Here is a 4,158-nt window from a genome sequence, read left to right on the forward strand (position 1 = left end):
ACCCACTTTTCTTTTTGCATTTTCTTTCCTTAAGTCTCTTTTCTTGTTTCTTGTAATTTACAATAAGGACCAAGATGTGTGTTGGGAAAATCTCCTCCTGAGTTTTATGGCCTCTGACATATAATTAAAGAAGCATCCAGTTAAGAAACACTGAGCAGAACTATTCTGGCCTTGAGATGCATTATCGGGCTGAGCACAAATTAAGATTGTGTGCATTTGTCATAAATCTACCTGCCCTCTGATGTAGTACAGCTTAGGAAAATATCAATCCTTCCCTGGAAAGAGTCCATCTCTCCATCCTGTCCTTCCTGCTGAAACGGCCAACTTGCTGCCCCCTCTTCTCCACTCAGAGCCCGAACTCTGCACATCTGCTGGGCCAGGGAGCTCAAAGTGGTAATTGGGTCTTAAAAACCAGACTTGTCATTGAAATGAGGGATTCATCTCAATTACTACGAGATTTATTTAAGACTATTACCCTGTGATGGATTATAACTGACAAAGTTAATGCAGGATGTTATGAATCATCCTTGGTGTGTAATATACTTTAGCTTGCTCAGAGGCCTTTTAAAGGCTAATTGAAGCTTTTAGCCTTGTTTATCTTGCTGCAGGGTGAGGAAACATCAAAAATCACTTGAGGGTGATTGGATATTGTAGCCTACTTTGCACAATAATACTCCAAAAGTGATGCTATCAACAAGGAGGGCCCGCAAACCATGCACTTAATCAGATGGATGTGAGCCCAACATGGATGCATTTCTGACACGTGAACATTTCTGATACCTGAACTAGTAGTACAACAAATACTGAGACAGATTTATAGTCATACCTGCAGATATTGCTATAAAGAGAGGTCTCGAATTCCTCACAGTTCACCTTTTGCGAGCACAGATTGCCATCTAGTGGTTAACTATTGGTACTGCATAGAGAACATTTACAGGTCTGTGTCTTGTAATATCTGCAGCTCAATTCATGTCAAATCAGGCACCTATATCTGCCACTGCCATCTTCTAATAAATGAAACAGAGTGAATTAAAGTTCATCTTGTTGGTGACCCTCTGGAACCATTTCAAGGGCTCATAGTTGTTACACATTGGCTACCAGGTTGCAGCAGAAAATAGAAGAAAGGAAGTTCGACTGAATATGGTTCTACAAACAAATAAGAAATGTCTGATTATTATTATTAGCAGTACATTAAGACAGCATTATGTGTCACAATGCTGCCTTATGAGTGTACTTTCTGCTTGTCTCAACATGAACAGGGATAGGCCGACCTTGTTTTTGGGGTTAAAAATATGAATGATAGCAGTTTACATTGTTTGGCCTATCTTACAGTTAACTGCCAAAAGTTATTATTGTCCCATTTTTGCAGCCTTCCTACTTTTTAGCTTATCAAGTACAATTCAATCTGCAGCTATAAGAATCTCTGGAAGGCATAAAAGTGTACGTGAATACATTAAGAGACAGCTATTGACTGTATGATATATAATGACCTGTGCGTGTTATCTTTTGCTGTGATTCCTCCTGCTCAATGAGACTAATTAGATACTGACCGCTCATAATGTCCATTATAACTAATAGCATCTGTCATTTTCATTGGGCCTTCCTTAGCTGGCAAGAGCTCCAGCCGGCTGTAACTGCAAGAACGACCTTCATTTTCCATTTAAAATCAATGCAAGTCTGTAATCTCAGGATCAATTCCATTCAAAACCGCAATAAGATGCACTGTTTCATTCTCTGTCTTTGGGTTATGATGAGTTCAGCCCACTGATCCCCCCCCCCCCTTTAGATCTTCTGTGTCTTGCCGAATTTTTTGAGGTGCAACCTGAAAATATGGAGGTCCGTTTTTGGCATGAAAGGTGAACAAAAACTTTTGCAGTGTGTTAAAACTTTGGCCTACTTGGCTTACTTCATACAAAATTATAGGCCTAATAATTAGTCAATCAATTAATTTAATCGGTTTCTCTTCTCTTAGCTTCTCCTATTGTGGACATCAACTTTTGTCCATGTAACAAAACAGTCTATTTTAAATTTTTAACTTTTGAATACAAATTGACTATGGTTTTGACACACTAAGCCAACTTCAAAGAATGAAAGCTAATTGCCTCACATCATTTGTTAAAGGTAAAGGCCATAAACACCTTCTTAGGATTCTGTGTTCGTGTACTGAGGCCAGTTTCACTAATATATTTTAGACTGCTCTTTGGTGTTGGGCCAATCTTTATTTTGCTATTAGATTAGTCTGATGCAAGTCACAGTTTTACAAAAATAGAGACTGACCTATTTTAAACCTAAAAAGATAGCCACCCGATTCTCAGGGAAAATTTCCATGTTTAAAAAAAAAAGGGGGGGGAGGACTTAATTTGTACTTTGCTAACGTTGTCGTAGGGTGAGACCATGCTTGCTTTGATATCTCTCTGACTCTCCTGACCATTTTTATTAAATATGGATGACCTCACATAAAAGGCCTTTTTCACATCAGACATTTTGACTTGTCATAGTAGAAAAAGTACGGGGGTTAACATTGACAATGGCTCTGTTCTTTTGAGGGCTCTCAGTAAGCCGTGACAGTCATCATGCACAATACCGGGACCCTGAAGCTACAGCGGCTAAATGGAATTAACACATCATTCATTATATTGTTTAGACCTTACACCATTTTACAGTTTAGGTCATTCCATCTTAAACCTGAGCGGAGGTCTAATCAGACAGAATAAAGAAAGTCAGTATTACATGTTATTATGTCAATTTTATCGTAACAATTCAAAATTATAGGTTTTTTTTAAGTCACTTCCAGAAAGACATTTTTCACTCACTATGAGAACTTTTATTTCTATAATTGCTAACCTTTAACTGGCTTTCCATTGACATAGGTCACCTGTTTCCCACACCACACGACAGATGGCGCAGTAAACGGTTTTTCTGGTCTTGGCACCTGCATGTTGCATGACAGGAGAGCGTTAATGGGCCAAATTTTCTTTTCTTTTCTTTTGAAAAATATCTCAGATGCACGACAGACCCCTTGTCTCAGTTTAGGTACAATGCACATGCGAACAGTGAAGGCGGGCTTCTGGCCTCTGTTTCCTGGGTCTGCTGAGTGTTACCATGGATGTGTGAGCAGGTCAGTGAGACAGCGATGCTGTCGGCACTCAAAGACATGCTGCGTTCGGTACGTCTCGTAACACCCTCTTCCTTGGGTTCAGAGAATTCTTAAATGCGACTCGATGGACGTTATCGTCTTAGACTCCCAGATGTTTTTGGTGTTTCTGATGCCACTTGATTTCAGTACAACCTTTAAATGAACAAGGGTGTAAATGATTTCCTTTAATAAATGTTAATGTTGACCAGATGCATCCTTACTATGCCATGCTATTATTTATTTAGTCATAAAATGTGAGGTAAAGCTTCTCAAGCTACTCAGCAATATCAAAAAGAAGAAAGGTGTGGAGCTGTTGAATGCAGACTAGTATATTTTTTGACTGCACTAAAGCTTAGAATGTCCCATTAATATGTTTCCTGTATCATTTGAACAATGATATCTCCTCAAGCCATTCATATGCAAATACTTTTGGTGTGTTTAAAACCTGTGGGCATACACGGAAAATATTTAGAAATGTGTAAAGCTTTTTCTTCATAAAATCATCAGATTCAAAACATGTATGGTGTTGCTCACATTAAGAGTAGCCCAACTCATCCTGTAAATAACAATACTGAACCAGCAAAATACTGAAGGTATTAAAGATAGTTTGACAAATCAAACAGTCACACAGACAACCCAGGATGCTACCATATGAATCTGACCATATTCTGTAAAACCAAGATACTGGAAACCAATGAAGATATAAATTTATTTAATTAAACAGCTTTAGCCACTGTTACTTGAATATAAGTAAATAGAAAATGGGGCTCTATGGCATAGAGAAACTATATCAGACTTTGGCCACACAGACAATAGTTGATAGTTGGATCTATAAATTGTTGGTTTTGGTCTTTTCATGGCCTTTGTTGACATTAAGAAAAATAAACAGAATTTCACCAGGATTATCCTTGAAAAGTATCCACGGCGCATTGAGTCTCAAACAACTTTTGTGCTGCAATTTTTGTTTAACCTAGCCTAATTGAGGATACCATTGCTCGTGGTAATTCTCTGATGTTCGACAG

The sequence above is a fragment of the Xiphias gladius genome, chromosome 5 (genome assembly GCF_016859285.1).
Source record: "Xiphias gladius isolate SHS-SW01 ecotype Sanya breed wild chromosome 5, ASM1685928v1, whole genome shotgun sequence".
Lineage (NCBI taxonomy): Eukaryota > Metazoa > Chordata > Actinopteri > Istiophoriformes > Xiphiidae > Xiphias > Xiphias gladius.